Genomic DNA, 16997 nt, shown 5'->3' with positions numbered 1-16997 from the left:
TAGTTAAAAGTACTTACTTTTACTTATGCTTGTACAAGCCTCGCGTGACAGCCGTTCCGACCACCACAAGCAGAGACCACAGCAGGAGCGAACCCAACTGTCGATGCGAATGTGGTCACGTCTGTTTCGTAGCGAGCGCCCACTGTGGCCCAGCCGGCAATAACCCACGGCTAAATTTTGGCTCTGTATACTTGCAATGGGCGTAAATTGCCATTCAGGCGCAGCTTGGCGCAGAAGATCAAATTGGCACAGCATGGCGCAATTGGTGCAGCACTTACACTGTGTCAACAGTTAAGAAGCCCTAGAATAAGAAGCTAATTCAGCACGTACTAAACACTGCTTGGGAGCTGACGATGTCGGGCGCGCAATCTGACGATTTCTATTAGAGCAGTGTCACAGTGCACGCATTTCCAGTTCTGCTTCCTGACTCGTCTCAAATATTTCTAAATGGCAATTTTGAACCCAGAACATCTGAGGATTCAATCTGAAAGGCAGCGCACATCCCGAGAGAAGAGAACAACTGTTTGTGTGCTTGTAATTTTCAGTAGGAAAAAAAGCAAGGAAGAATATTTTTCTATAAGCCTCCCAAAGCGCGATTTTGCATCAAAAGGGCATCTCAGATTGCAACCAGAAAGGGAAGACAGCCTTCGTGGAAAGATAGCGCCAGTCCATAGCAGCTTCCAGCGTGTGCGCACAGACAGTGGGCTGTACGCGGCCCTCTATCCTAGACCAGCTGAAAGGTGGCAGATGGCGCCCCGTGTGTGCATAGGGGGCACACGCATGCTGCGTCCGGACCACCGTGGTCCGGACGAATGGGCGAGTTGGCAATGGCGGCCCGATGGCAATGGCAATGGCGGCCAATGCTTAGCACGAGAGCGTGTTGCAGTTTTACACGTGGCGTGGTCGCCTGTCGTGACAGCCATGTGTTCTCGCGCATTGGCCAGCTGAGCTTATCGGTTGGCGCCGCCTCGCTTCGAATCCCAGTCGCAGATATTTGAATTCTTTTATTTGGCACAAACCCACAAACATTGGATTCAAAGTTGTTAACTCTATTTGGCACCTTGACCCGAAACACTAGCAAGAATGAAAGTATTCTAATAACCCTATCAGAGTAGCCGATTTAATGTCATTCGAACCGTCGAATGCTATTCAGTCTCTTTCGGTTCTACAAGGTAAAAAATATTGCCATTAGAAAATGATGCCAGTGGCGATCAGTGAATAAAAAATTAGTGCAATTGAAAGACAGCAGCGCGCATGAAGATGTTTGAAATTGTTGTGTAGGGTTTCAAGAGCGGGTGAGAACATTTCTGTGCAATATTATAGGCTTAAGAGCCAACCGCAAGCCTGGGGTGTTCCTACATTTAAGAAGGTTTACCCTAAACTGTCAAAGACGGCCAAGCGGCATAACATTGAAGTTAACTAGAAAACTCCAGTTTTTGAGCGAACGGCTCAAACCTGACTTGATAAAATTCTCGTTTGCAGCACCTTCGGTTTTCGATACGAAATTCCCTGTTGAAACTATCCCTTGAAATGATGTACCCGCTGTGTAATCTGCCACTCATATTTTTTTCATTTTTTCAGCAACTGCTAGGCCGTTATCGCTGCAACACGTGCATCAGTATTTTGGGGATATCAGATGTCCAATAAACGAGCTTTTACAAGCAGACGAGGATGAAAGATGCGGTTAAGCGCCTGTGTGCACTGAAATTCCTGCCGGCAACATAACACTTTTTCACTGGGATTCTGCAAAAAAGGAGCACCCCAGCTACTTCATGCAAGATTCTTGCGGAAAGCTTGTGCTCAGAAAGCGGAATTTCATTGCAAGGTTTGATTAAGTTCTACACCGTTAGGACAAGTGCCCTGATTCTTCAACATTAGGATATGTGATTACTGTACTGAATTATCCCACAGTCTTTCAGATGTCCAGGCAAAGATTTATGAGGAACATGTTGCTGTTGCCCCTGAAAACGTGCCTTCACTGTCCAAAAAGACGCTGGACGACAAGGCGCAGTGGAAGCGACCTAGGATTCCGCGCATAACTGGAACAAAGGTCCGCGATTTTTTGCTGCTCAAAATTTGGGCTTCTTCCTCTCGGACGGAGTTGCAGCGTGTCTGTTTAAGCCCACATATTAATGACAGCGAAGTCAATAACCGGAAATCGCGGGTGCAAGAAGAGGGAAGGGTTCCCAGAGATCCATTAGCATTCGTCGGCGTCTGTTGAATGTGCCACGAGCTAAAACATGTCTAGGAGGTAATGCATGAGTCGAACAAACGCCTTCCGCACGGGTTTGACCATTGCTTGACCAGAAACCGCGCGCGCGCTTTGCCCGTCGCGAAGGGTGGGCCCCGCAGTGGCACAGTCCTTGGAATGCCAGCTGCGGAGCCGAACGAGCCCCGCCGAGAGACTCACATTCCAAGTAAAACCCGCTGGCCACCAATGGTGGAAAAAAACACCCACCAAACAAAAGGGGATTCGGAGGACTCACTAGGAAATAAAAGAACTTTCGCATAGCAGAGTAAAAGGTTGGAAATAGCAGTTCGCTGTAAGCAAACAAAGTTATGATAAGACTTATGAGCGCAGAAATATCGTTTTGGCTGGAAAATATTTATTCTAGGCTCTAATTTTCTTTTGCTGTTTTAAGCAAGACAATTGGAACGAATTACCGAGCGTATCGTATGACTTTACCGAGCGTGTCATACGACTCCGTGTAAAAACGTCTACGTTCAATGAACCCTGCAAAATTTATGAAGTGCGCTGTTTGCTTTCTTTTCAGGCGTACAGAGCACTTTGCTGTCGGCCAGAAATTATTGACAGAAGAGCGAGGTCCCTCATTTTCGAGCAAGACTTCGGAGGGCCAACCGTGCGATACGGCATTGCGATGGAGCCCAAAGCCCACCGAGCATTTGAGAATGAACACGGCGTTGAAGTTTCATTGTTCGGCCTGGTTGTTTCCCGCAAGAATCCGTGGTTAGCGTGCTCTCCGGACGGAATCTTTCTGTAAGCATATAATAATTTTTGTAGCGGATTTTTGTACAAGATATCAGCTTTTTGCTATTTTGCCAAAACATCAATAACTTCCATTGATGCATTCGATTATTCTGTTCTGAAATGCAGGACGCACGAGAAAGAGGCTGTGCTTTTGGAGATAAAGTGCCCCTTCAGTCGCAGTGGTCAGACGCTGACAACAGATCCACTTTTGCCATATCTGCAAAGAACGATGCTCTGGAGCTGCTAAAAAAAGCACACTTACTACGCTCAAATACAGGTCTCTCTGTACGTCCTGGAGCTTCAACAGTGCTGGTTGTACGTCTACAGGGAAGCTGATTCCCTGACGATTAAAATTTTCCGGGATGAAGAATAACTCGCCGAAGCGATTCCGGTGCTCCGGGAGTTTTACTTCGCGAAGTACCTGACATGCTTGAAAGAATACTACAACACGCAATGGTGCAGTCATCCTTTCATGAAATATACTCAATTTTTTCATCATTTGTTTATTTACCAAAGAGTCAAAAACAGAGCTGTGCAATATGTACATACCGAGAAGTGTAATAAACAGAGTCTCTTATGAGACATTGCATTCATTCCTTGCAAAAATTACTGGCTTTAGGTTTGTTATCACAGCGACCACATGAACAATATTGTCACGTTGTAGTGACGGCAGTCCAGCGGTCAGGAAGACACCAGAAAGACTTGCAAACGAAGCTCTTTATTTGGGCTGACTTGCGCCCGCAAAAGAACTGAATCACTCGGTGGCGGCGTAAGCAACAAGCGTGTTCGTCAATCGTCGAACTACGAATGCCCGCTGCTCGCGGCATCGTTCAATTTAAAGCCGGCAAGGAAACTTCGAGATAACAGGTCGAGATCATCTAGAGTAATCTAGAAACAAGTAGATGCAGCTGTTCATGGCTGTGAACAATCGAGATTAGTCCGGTCGCTTCTCGCGTCACGAACAAAAGTGATAACAACCCTTTCCTGCAGCCTTGACAGTGAATGAACAAACACTACAATGATACGTGGCATTACCCCCCTTCCAAAGAAGCGTCGCCTCGACGCTTAAAAAATGAAAAATACGGACAATGTAACATCGAATCCATTAGCGTTCATAGTAAGGTTTAAGGCGTACGACATGTACGACTTCCGGGCGTGTGCGTCGTCGTTGAGATGCTGTAGTGCCGTCGGGGATTACTTCATAGTCGAGGTCACCGATGCGACGGAGAATCCTGTACGGGCCAAAGTAGCGTCGAAGCAACTTTTCACTTAATCCACGGCGGCAAATTGGTGTCCATATCCAAACACGATCACCTGGCTTGTAATTCGTGTCTCGTCGGCGCAGATTGTAGCGTCGGGCGTCGGCGTGCTGCTGGTCTTTAATGCGAAGCCGCGCAAGTCTTCGGGCTTCCTCGGCGCGATCAAGGTAGGCGGCGACGTCGAGGTTGTCTTCGTCGGACACGTGCGGCAGCATTGCGTCGAGTGTTGTCGTGGGCTTCCTGCTGTATACCAGCTGGAATGGGGTAAACCTGGTTGTCTCCTGGACGGCAGTATTATAAGCGAAGATCACGTAGGGCAGAATGGAGTCCCACGTCTTGTGTTCGGCGTCGATGTAGGTGCGGCCAGAATAATACGGAGCACAGGAAGGGTCGCGGAGCAGCGGAAACGTGCTTATGCGCGCTGCCTAGCAGTGGCGACAGGAACTATCTTAATTTGGACGCGGCGAGATGGCGCCGGTAGCACGGTCCCACTTTTTCCGCAGGCCTATCAACATCACAGCATATAGCATGCAATCCCTTGCTCTATGATCGACTGATACTCTGCTGACAGCGCCATGCGCCTCGTTGCCCCGTTCCTCGCATCGAGGAGCGGCGCGCGCTGTAAACGGGCGCAAGACGGCCGTTTTGGTATTACGCGTTATCTCGGCCCTTCAGTCCGCGCGGCCACCGCTTTGCAGTTCAGTCTATGGTTTAGTCGACGCATAGTCGACGGCGCGCGACACCGAGGCTGAAGTGAGCACGCCTGGATGAAGGCAGCACCTGGCGGTGTTGCCCGAACCAGCTCAGCATCTTTCGAACAGTGATAACGGCAGGGTTGCAGCAAAGAGGGGGGCTCGGCGGCAGGCACTCTCGCTGCGCGCGGATAGCCAGGAGTCTCTTTGTTTTGCTGATAGGTGGCGCTTAGATGCAGTTTCTGCTAGCTTGGCCGCCTTTCGCGTGCTCCGTATTATTCTGGCCGCACCTGTACATGGAGAGCATGTCTGCGATGGTCTTGTTCAGACGCTCTGTGAGTCCGTTGGTTTGTGGATGATAGGCAGTGGTCCTCCGATGGCTTGTCTGGCTGTAGTTTAAAATGGCTTGCGTCAGCTCCGCTGTAAACACCGTTCCTCTGTCTGTGATGAGCACTTCCGGGGCGCCGTGTCGCAGGAGAATTTGTTCGACAAAAAATTTTGCGACTTCTGTTGCGGTACCATTAGGCAACGCTTTTGCTTCGGCGTAGCGGGTCATGTAGTCGGTGGCCACGCTGATCAACTTGTTTCCAGATGAAGAGGTCGGAAAGGGGCCGAGGAGGTCCATCCCTATTTGCTGAAAGGGCTTAGTTGGCGGTGGTATGGGGTTCAGGAGTCCGGCTGGTCTAGTCGGAGGCGTTTTGCGTCGCTGACACTCACGGCACGTTTTCACGTAATGGGAAACGTCGGTAGCTAGCCGTGGCCAATAGTACTTCTCCTGGATGCGGTGCAACGTGCGAGCAATCCCGAGATGTCCTGCAGTCGGCTCATCATGACATGCCTGCATAATTTCTTGCCTGAGATTTTTGGGCACGACAAGAAGATGCACTGTCCTGTTCGGCGCGAAGTTCTTCTTCAGGAGGACATTATTGTGAAGGACGAAGGACGACAGTTGCCGCTTGAACCCTCGAGGAGGCGATGCGGTCTTGCCTTTCAGATAATCAACTAGGCTTTGCAAGTCAGGATCCGAGCTCTGCTGCTCCGCGAAACTGCTGGCGCTTACGGGTCCTAAAAAAGCTTCGTCGTCTTCTTCTTCGCTTGCTGCGTCGACGGGGGCTCGCGACAAGCAGTCTGCGTCGGAATGCTTGCAGCCAGATTTGTAGACTACAGTTATGTCGAATTCTTGAAGACGCAGGCTCCAACGGGCAAGGCGGCCGGAGGAATCTTTCAAATTGGCTAGCCAGCACAGAGCATGGTGATCGCTCACAACCTTGAATGGTCGTCCGTACAGGTAGGGGCGAAATTTCGACGTGGCCCAAATAATGGCGAGACATTCTTTCTCGGTCGTCGAATAGTTGGCTTCGGCTTTCGACAGTGAACGGCTAGCGTACGCAATAACTTTTTCCTCTCCACCATTTTTCTGAACGAGCACCGCTCCTAAGCCCACACTGCTTTGCATCGGTATGGATTTCGGTTTCGGCGTTTTCATCAAAGTGCCCGAGCACAGGAGGGGACTGTAATCGGCGCTTTAGCTCTTTGAAAGCCTCCTCTTGCGGCGTTTCCCATTTAAAAGGCACATCCGCCTTGGTAAGTTGGGTCAAAGGCTCAGCGATGCGCCAAAAGTTCTTGACGAATCGCCGGTAATAAGCGCACAATCCAAGAAATCTTCGTATAGCTTTCTTGTCATTAGGCTGTGGAAACTGTGCGATCGCAGCCGTCTTCTGAGGGTCTGGGCGAACTCCATCCTTGCTTACGACGTGACCAAGGAACAGCAGCTCCTCGTAGGCGAAGTGGCACTTCTCTGGTTTCAGTGTTAGGCCCGAAGACTTGATTGTTTCCAGCACTGTCCGAAGCCTTCTGAGGTGGTCTTCAAAGCTTGTGGAGAAGACAACAACGTCATCTAAGTAGACTAGACAAATTTGCCACTTCAAGCCTGCGAGCACTGTATCCATTACTCGCTGGAACGTCGCTGAGGCCGAGCAGAGGCCGAATGGCATCACCCTGAACTCGAAGAGTCCGTCTGGCGTGATGAACGCAGTCTTCTCGCGATCTCTTTCGTCGACTTCAATTTGCGAGTAGCCGCTCTTCAGGTCCATCGATGAGAAGTACTTAGCGTTGCATAGCCGATCCAGTGTGTCGTCGATGCGGGGGAGGGGGTAGACATCCTTCTTCGTAATGCTTTTCAGGCGGCGGTAATCGACGCAGAAGCGAAGGGTGCCGTCTTTCTTTTTCACTAGGACAACTGGTGCTGCCCAGGGGCTCCTTGATGGCTGGATGACGTCGTCACGTAGCGTTTCCTCTACTTGCTTGCGGATAGCTTGGCGTTCTATCGGCGATACGCGGTAGGGGCTCTGCCGCAGTGGTCGGGCGTGTTCGTCTGTGGCAATGCGGTGCTTGGCAAGCCGGGTTCTTCGCACATTCGATGCTGATGAGAAGGAATCGCTGTACTTTTGAAGAAGACTGCGTATTTGTTCTTGTCTGCTCCGTGGTAATGCCGGGTTGATATCAAACGTTGGTTGATGGCCTTGGTTAGATGATTCTACGGGTTGGTCGGGTAGGGCAAATATGTCTCTGATGTCTGCCAGCTCGTCGAGGAAAGCGATCGTCGTACCTTTGTTTACATGCCGGTATTCTTCGGTGAAATTGGTTAGCAGCACCTGGGCTTGGCCATTTCGAATTTGGGCGACTCCCCTTGCGACGCCCAGTCCTCGATCAAGAGTAACTGGGTGTTCCCCTCGACGACGCCTTCGGCAGTTTCGACGTCTCCAGTACCTATGCAGGCGAAGACACTTGATCAGGGCGGCACGCTCAGTACTTCGTCAAGGACGTTTAAGGCAACGCAATGAGTCGCTGTCGTCGGTGCAGATATGGCTTTGTCCGTGGAAAGCTTGATCGACTTGGATCGAAGGTCGATGATCGCCCGATGTTCATTCAGGAAGTCCATTCCTAAAATCACGTCTCGCGAGCATTGCTGTAGGATCAGGAAGGTTGTCGCGTAGGTTCTCCCATTTGCAGTAACTCTCGCGGTGCAGCGTCCTGACGGCGTAATCAGGTTACCACCTGCGGTGCGGATCAGCGGGCCATCCCAAGTTGTTGTTACCTTCCTGAGTCGGACAGCGAGTGGCCCACTCATGACGGAGTAGTCAGCTCCGGTGTCCACTAAGGCAGTAACCGCGTGATCGTCGATCATAACTTCAAGGTCACTTGTTCGCGTTTTCGCATTGCACGTTGTCTTCGGTGTACGATCTCGGCTTCGTCGAGTAGTGAGGCTGCGGTGGGCGCACTGCGACGGTACTTCGCTGGGCAACGGTAAAAGCTTCAAGTCTGGCCGCGTCGTCGTCGTCGTCGTCGTCGGTGTCGTCGTCGTCGGAGCTGTCGTCGTCGTCGGAGCTGTCGTCGTCGTCGGAGCTGTCTTCGTCGGTGTTGTCGTCGTCGGTGTTGTCGTCGTCGGTGTCGTCGGAGGTGTCGTCGGAGGTGTCGTCGGAGGTGTCGTCGGAGGTGTCGTCGGAGGTGTCGTCGGAGTTATCGTCGGTGGAGGATCTTTGTCCTTGCGCTTAGAAGCAACCTCACCTCCAGAGGCTGCTTTATTCAGTTTAACCTTCGGGGGCTGGGGGAGCGTCCACGCACAGCGTAGCCTCGGCTCGGAGATACGAAACGCGGAGACGAAGGCGACGGGGAACGTGATAGGTGGCTGGGTGGTGAGCATTCTTCCCGACGCAAAAATTCCTCAATTTCGGCTGGTCGCTGGCCGGGTCGGGGTCGTGGAGCGTCGTAAGAGAACCCTCGGATGCCCAGTCTTCTGTATGGGCAGTGCCGGAGGACGTGACCGGCTTCGCCACAGTGGAAGCATAGTGGGCGGCGCTGGTCGGGAGTTCTCCACTCGTCGCATTTCCTCGGCTGCGCGCGTCGCTCGTAGGACGGGCGGGTTGGGGCGAGTGGGCGGCGGTCCAACGCAGCTGGCTGAGGGTGATAGGGGCTTGGGTCCCGGCGTCGAGGGGCAGGACGGCGCACAGCTGGGGCGTAATTCATGGCTGGGGGCTGCAGAGGCTGCGTGGGTGTCGGCGTCACACCCAAGGCCTGTTGAACCTCTCCCGGATGACGTCAGTGAGCGATGAAATTTGCGGCTGCGTTCCCGTTGGCAGCAATCGTCGGAGCTCCTCTCGCACAACTTGACGTATAACATCCCGCAGGTCATTGCTGTTAGCGGTGTCCAGGCAGCTTGCTGAGAAAATGCGCTGCTGGCGGTCATACTGGCGGGCTCGGGCATCCAGAGTTTTTTCCATCATGGATGCCTCTTCTACAAATTCCGCGACAGTTTTCGGTGGGTTGCGGACGAGGCCGGCAAAGAGTTGCTCTTTAACCTCTCGCATGAGCAACCTTACTTTTTCTTCTTCCTTCATGTTTGCGTCGGCACGCCGGAAGAGACGCTTCATTTCCTCAGTGTACACAGCAACGGTCTCGTTTGGGTGTTGTATGCGAGACTGTAGAGCCGCCGCGGTGGCTCAGCGGCTATGGTGCTCGGCTGCTGACCCAAAAGACGCGGGTTCGATCCCGGCCGCGGCGGCTGGAATTTCTTTGGAGGAGAAATTCTAGAGGCCCGTGTACTGTGCGATGTCAGTGCACGTTAAAGAACCCCAGGTGGTCGAAATTTCCGGAGCCCTCCACTACGGCGTCTCTCATAGCCTTAGTCGCTTTGGGACGTTAAACCCCATAAACCAAACCAAACCGAGACTGTAGCAGCTGCTGGGCTCTCTCCTTTCGCACAACGTTCGTGAATGTCTTTAGAAGCTGCTCCTTGAAGGTTTCCCAGTTCGTGAGGTTAGCTCCCTCATTCTCAAACCAGACTTTTGCTGGTCCCTCCAAGGCGAAGAAGACGTACCTAAGCTTCGTAGCATCATCCCAGTTGTTGAAGGCAGCCACACGGTCGAACTGTTCCAGCCACTCTTCGGGGTCGGCGCCAGGCGAAGCGTCGAAGGTTGGTGGCACCCGGGGCTGGTGAAGAATGATTGGAGCCGTCGGCTGGGGCAAGCTCATGGTGGACGTTCCTGCTGGCTTTCGTTTCCGGGTAGGGTCAGGCAGAATCCCGAACTCAGGTGCGTCTCCTAGCACACGTCGGCTTGCGCGGTGGACTGGACTCAGGTCCTGCGGTGAATGACTCGAAGGGCTGGCGTGGCGACTTGCTGGGGGTGTCCGGTACATAGAAGACCACCCAGCACCTCCACCAGATGTCACGTTGTAGTGACGGCAGTCCAGCGGTCAGGAAGACACTAGAAAGACTTGCAAACGAAGCTCTTTATTTGGGCTGACTTGCGCCCGCAAAATAACTGAATCACTCGGTGGCGGCGTAAGCAACAAGCGTGCTCGTCAATCGTCGAACTACGAATGCCCGCTGCTCGCGGCATCGTTCAATTTAAAGCCGGCAAGGAAACTTCGAGATAACAGGTCGAGATCATCTAGAGTAATCTAGAAACAAGTAGATGCAGCTGTTCATGGCTGTGAACAATCGAGATTAGTCCGGTCGCTTCTCGCGTCACGAACAAAAGTGATAACAACCCTTTCCTGCAGCCTTGAGCGTGAACGAACAAACACTACAATGATACGTGGCAATATCATCGACATACCCAGTCAGTTCATGAGAAATTCTTTGGGACAGTATATTGGATGTTTTCAGCCTTTGGATAACTCTTTCCACATGAATGCAGACAGACGCTGTCTCATACGTAGCATCGACTTCTGACTCCGTAAACTGGGTACTCGTCGCAAATGGTGGCATCACAAGTGTCGCCTGTTGCACCCCAACGTCAGTGCGAATTCCCGGAAAGCCTTTGTCCGCTAGAATGACATCGCTAGGCTCTAGAATGGATAACAGCTTGCCGTCCACTGTGATGGTCGCGTCCGAAGTCCTTCCGCCGTACCCTTCTGCTACGAAAGTTATTGCACCATTCGGTGCGATGCAGACTTAATACTTCAGGGTCTACCTGCCCTTGTAGTGGGAAAACCACAGGCTGCGTGTCTCCACATCTGGTGGCATTTCGGTTTCTATTGCAGTACAATCTATAATAGCCCTGCACGTATCGTAGTGCCTTTTTAAGCTCAGCGGCATTGTCCGCTGCACTGCTAGTCGTGACGGCCAATAGATCCAATATTTCATTGCTACTTTTATGTTCACAAGAACAGACTTGAATACCCTGGACGCCGTTGTGCTGTGCACGCAAAACAGTGAAGCGAGAAACGAAAACGGCAAGCCATGTTTTAGCTTCATCAAAAACAAAAGAAGCTTGTCCTCAACGGAAAACTCCCTTAACCTTTGCGTTCCTGGCGGAAGAACACTTAGAAGCAACGAAAAAAGCTGAAATGACACCGCAGTGAAGGATTGCAGCGCAGCCTCATTACCATGAGTTCCTTGAAACCTCCAAAGTACGGCTGTTTCCGCACAGGGCCCACGTTTTTGTCGCACAATTGAGCTGAGTCACATGGGGTTCCGCGTTCAGCGGTGGTGGAAGTCCTGTGGTGCACACAGCAACTTGCGTTGCAATTTGATGTTGTCCAGATGAACGTAAGTTCCCCGGAAAGGCATTCGGCCTCCATGTCGGTCATCGTGCGTGCCTGCAATGCACGAAATACCAAAAAAAGTAGCATGTCAGCGGTTGCTGTTAACATTTTCCCGATTGCTTGCACACTGATCCTTTTCAAGACTCCGTGAGTCAACCTCCCTGCGTAGCAAAAACTCTACCATGAAGACGCTGCCTACCCTAGGAAGAGAAGTTGGGTGCAGCGCTAAAGACATCTGTCCAAGCCGTACGCCGTGTATGCATTGACAAGAATTGCCTTAGCGCACCCTTCCTTCGCGATTGCAGCGCGGGGACAGTGAGTTGTACCCGCGAAGGAATGGCTTGGTAGAGCTGTACTTAACTACCTTTATCGCGAAAGCAACAACTTTCAAAAATGTGCAGGAATTATGTGTGTCTACAGCGCTGCACCCTATTTTCTGTCCCCAGAACCGGCTTGGCTGCCATGGTGAAGTGTTTTTCGCTACGCAAATAAGCTACCTCTCACAGTTTAGCAAACGCTCAATGCTGCTTTGAAGGAAAAGCTTAGTACATCGGCAAACTTCTTTTGTGACGCAGTTTCGTCACCGCCACTCGGTGGAGGGTCGGCGTCAAGTGAAACTGCATTCATTGGGCGTTTTGAATCAAACAAAAGGATAAATATTGCGTAAGTGACCCTTCTATCAAACTGTATCACAATGAAGACAGGTTCTTGGTTTCCACATGTGTGTGATGTGACAGTTTGAAACTATAAAAGGAGTGTCGTGTTTTCAAATAAAGTTAGTCGCGAGTCTGCGCTTGTTGTGTTAACTTCTTGTTCTTGTCTTTTTGTGCGCAGTACCCCCCCTTGTATTCACCATTGGGTGAGGATCATCGTCGATCTGCTGATCATGCTTTCTGCTCTCTTTCCTTTCGTCTGCAGATATTATGCAACAAAAATAAGCGGAAGTGCAAGAAAAAGAAATCAAGGTCAGTCGTCAAACGAACAGATGTTTCGTCCACCGCCGCCAGCAAAATGTATTAAAACAACTAAGCTCTCGACCAGGCGGAGCAAAAAAAAAAATAATGTGACACGCCGCTCTGAACGGGGAATAAATACAGCAGCGTATTGCATTTAAAATGATCTAAGAGATGTGCAGGAAGAGGACAGGAATGGAGACGTTCGAGATTGTGGCGAATACATATTGTCGCGTTATAGTGACGGCTGTCCAGCGGTCAGGAATACAGCAACCAGTCTTGGAAACGAAGCTCTTTACTTGGCCTGACTTGCGCCCGCAAAAGAACTGAATCACTCGGCGGCGGCGTAAGGAACAAACGTGCTCGTCGGTCGTCGAACTACGAATGCCCGCTGCTCGCGGCATCGTTCAATTTAAAGCCGGCAAGGAAACTTCGAGATAACAGGTCGAGATCATCTAGAGTAATCTGGAAACACGGAGATGCAGCTCTGCATGGCTGTGATCAATCGAGATTAGTCCGGTCGTTTCTCGCGTCACGAACACAAATGATAACACCCGTTTCCTCCGGCCTTGCGCGAACGAACGGACACTTCAATGATACGTGGCAATGTGATAATTTTACAAGCGCACCTGCATGCAGCCATGTGCCTGCTGTCGTTTTTCAGACCAATTACGCGTTCTTGGAGAAAATATCTAGCCCCGAAAACACAAGTACACATTATGTTGAAGTAGAAATGTTATAGCGCAAACAAAGACACGGACAAGAGAGACGAAACACACACACAAGCGCTAACTGTCAACTGGACAGTTACTGGATGTATACTGGATGAAGTGCACATTAATGAATCCGAAGTTGATACATTTGTCAGCATACCTGTCATAACGCCCGGATGAACCACTTGTGCTTGCTTTTTTGTAGGCTGATGGGAAGATACTTGGGTCGGTAGTAGGACGGGTGCTTTTCTTTATTCGATTTAGCATTTCCTACAAAATGCGTGCTGCATATTTTGGATTTCCTCGAAGGCATCCAATCCGTACCATCTTCGGTGCATAGTTCAAAATAAAAACAAATATACATAATACTCCGCTACACGTTTGCAAGGAACGATGCTGCGGCGCTTTTATCTATCGTCATATAAGTTCACGAAAGTGCATCAAGACAGTGCCAAAAAACTTGATTTTTCCAACACTGTAAAACTGCAACGAGTCCCTGTGTCTACAGCATGGTATGAGAACAAGAAAAGGAGCTCGAACTTACTTTTGGCGACGAATAAGCCGAATCCAGCGCTCACGCAGGGTTGCCAGCTCCTAATCTCAAAAAATAGCCAAGAAAATGATAAAAGTAGCCAAAAAGTAGCCAGTCTACGGCCACGGTCTCAAAAGTAGCCAGAATTGGCGCCAAGGCACCAAAAAAAACGTCACCAGAGGCAGGAAATTTACAGTTTAAAGACAGGAGGCAACCTATGGGGCAATAGTGCTTGTAAATAACTTGGAAGCATAAGAGGTATTTATGACATGACTTGAAAAGTGACCAGAATAAATCATTTTCTCTTCGGCAGAGCAAATACTTTGTGTTCTTTTGACGCAGTCATAGTATTAATGCGTGAGCATTAGAGGGGACATGTCGCGATTTCGTGATGGGTAAACAAAGTGAAGCCCTACGTGAAGCCCTACGTGAAGCCCTACGTGAAGGCGTAGGTGGAACTCTAGGAGTGAAGCCCTGCCTACCTGATTATGAGTACTCTCCCCACCGTGGCTTGTGGAAGTTAAATTACTGGTTGGTTGAGACTGGCTGCTTGGGAAGAGCAACCTGGGCACAAGCCCCACCAATGGCAGCACCTGCCATCGCAGCGCAGTAGCGTATTGCTTAACCACTGCAGAACGGCGCCAGGAATGGTAGCATTATCAGCGATCAATAAATGTAGAGAATGACCAATTCCACATATCTGGGCATTAACCCATTAATGCTATCTCGTCATACCCTTAAGATGGAGCTCAAGTCCGATTAAGTCGCCGATCTTTGTCTGAAGCCTGCTTGACGTGTAAAACTGAGCCTCGAACCAAAACCGAAGTAAAAACCGGAGTGCGTGCACAACTAATTCGCATTTGGCCTAACCTCGCTAAATTGTTCCCCATTTATCGACAAAAAGGCAGGTACAACAGGATAATGGTGTTCATAAATAGCACTTCAAAAGTAGCCAAAAAGTAGCCAAGTAGCCAAGCTCAAAGTTTTGTCGCCAAGAGCTCTCAAAAGTAGCCAATTTGGCGCAAAATAACTAAACCTGGCAACCCTGCTCGTAATATGCCAACCATTCACACTCATAGCGGGCAGCAGCATATGTATATGCACCATAAGTCGCTGGAGGAGCAGGTGCCTGTCATTGGTGGCTACCCGTGAAAAACGCAGGGTGGTTTCCTCTACCTTTATGGAATCACTTTATTTTACACTCTGCATCGCTGCAACGAAGTTCACTATCTTTCGAGTACAAAGTAATAGGCTCAGAGTAAATTTTAAAGACTGCTCGTGTGGGTGCGAAAAAGCTTATCAGTCACTCAACTTGCACTCGCTTCTGTCCCGAACGCATCTCAATGTGTCCTTGTAGTAAAGTATTCCACTGACACAGTCGCATTTCTCGCCGCCCATTACGCAGCACATTTCGGGAGACAAGCATGTGCAATGGGCGCACATATGGTCAGATGTCTCATCCGGAATCCTGAAAGAAAGAGAGCGTGAGTAAACAATACTGCGTAACGCGTTCTACGCGTTCTCTGTAGCCTCTTTACCGTGGGGAGAAGAACCCAAGCACAAGTCGTAGTCAGACCTCTATAAATATATTTAAAAGGACTCGTATCCAGGCAGGAGCAGGTCAAAAATCATTTGGGAAGAAGAAAAAGAATTAAGAAAAAGAGTCCCAGCCTGTGCCACTGGGTGTAACGCCGCCGGCATTCGGTCATGCAGCCACGGAATCTAATCTGCTCGCGCTTGGCAGACGTGCTCTGGCCTGTCATTTCGCTACCCAACCCTCCTCTAGCGATTAAGCAGTGAGGGAGGGTTGAATGACGATAGCAGATTGGGTTTCATGTACACGCACGAAATAAATATATTCATTTATTTATTGAAATATATTTACTGAAATACTGAATAACAGTTTGACATTTAGAACAGTGTGTGAAGGGAGGGGCAACAAAATTTTAAGGACAGGAGATAGTAAAATCTGTAAAAGTACAAATGTAATCAAAATGATACAATTTATCCTGCAAACTATTATAAAAACATGAAAGGAAAAACACTCACATTCACGCGCAATGAAATAGTTAACAATGGCAATCAAGACTGAGGACTCGTACCTCATAAACGCATTACACATACTGTATAGTGACTCAGTAAAGGTGGTCTATTCGTTTTTTAATATTTTGGTCACGTATGTTAGCATTGCAGTATGGAAGATTATTCCAACACTTAATAACATGTGGAAAAGCAGAATTAAACCCTAGTAATCGGAAGAATAGGCGTTCGAAGCTTAGATAATTATGCAGGCGTCGTGACGTGCGTATTGGGGGTGTAGGTGGCAATGTCTGGCGTGATTACTAAAATTATTTTCGGTAATAAGCACAGAAGTGCGACTACAGTACGTGTCTGCGAACTTTTGAACGGTACAGCTAACTTTAAATCTGCGGCTGAAATGCGCTGAGTAAAAAACAAGACGAGACTAGAATCGACGAAGCGCAAACTATCAAATCAATTTTAATATACAAAAATGAGACATATAAAGAAAAAAGGAAACCATCAAGGAGCATGCGTGAGATCCTTATCCTGAGAAAATGGCACGAGCTGTCTTTGAAGAAAAGCAATCTCCCTGGGCGATTACCGTATTGAAGGCGTGCTGATGCAACCTTCGCTACAATTAGCTATATGGAAAGCCTCAATTATATATCTGCTGATTCTCTACTGATTCAGATAACTTCATGTTCTTTACGCTCAGTGATGGTTGTCACCGTGAGCAATAAAAGTGCACTGTACAATTCTTGATTGTTTCGAGAGATCGGATTAGATAAACCTGTTGCGATGACCAGATGGCAGAAGCATATCCTGTTTGGGGATGCATAGATGTTGCGAATGCCAGCTTGCAGATAGAAATAGATGTGCTATGAACACTTCGCTTAAGCTAGCGCAGCGTGCGCGAAGCTATAGAAGTTATGTTTCGAATATCTTTCTCCGAAGAACGATTTCAAGTCAGACGAAGGCCTAAATATTTAGATGATTGGTTTATGGGGTTTAACGTCCCAAAGCGACTAAGGCTATTAGAGACGCCGTAGTGGAGGGCTCCGGAAATTTCGACCACCTGCGGTTCTTTAACGTTTACTGACATCGCACAGTACACGGGTCTCTAGAATTTCTCCTCGAAAGAAATTCTACCGCCGCGGGCGGGATCGAACCCGCGTCTTTCGGGTCAGCAGCCGAGCACCATATCCAGTGAGCCACCGCGGCGGCACTAAATATATATTTAGATGAATGTTTCGAATGTCTTTCGCCGAAGAACGATTTCAAGTCAGAC

The 16997-nt window shown here is 49.5% G+C and overlaps 2 pseudogenes; one reads left to right on the top strand and one right to left on the bottom strand.

The window, feature by feature from the left end:
- The first annotated feature begins 1772 nt into the window (after positions 1-1772).
- Positions 1773-3550, top strand: LOC149337392 (uncharacterized; annotated as a pseudogene).
- Positions 3551-3563: 13 nt separating this feature from the next.
- LOC149337391 (uncharacterized) lies at positions 3564-13728 on the bottom strand (annotated as a pseudogene).
- Positions 13729-16997: the final 3269 nt, after the last annotated feature.

The sequence above is a fragment of the Amblyomma mixtum genome, chromosome 7 (genome assembly GCF_055824585.1).
Source record: "Amblyomma mixtum isolate Tamu chromosome 7, ASM5582458v1, whole genome shotgun sequence".
Taxonomy (NCBI): domain Eukaryota; kingdom Metazoa; phylum Arthropoda; class Arachnida; order Ixodida; family Ixodidae; genus Amblyomma; species Amblyomma mixtum.
Note: the sequence above shows the minus strand (reverse complement) of the source record. Positions and strands in the feature narration are given on the sequence as shown.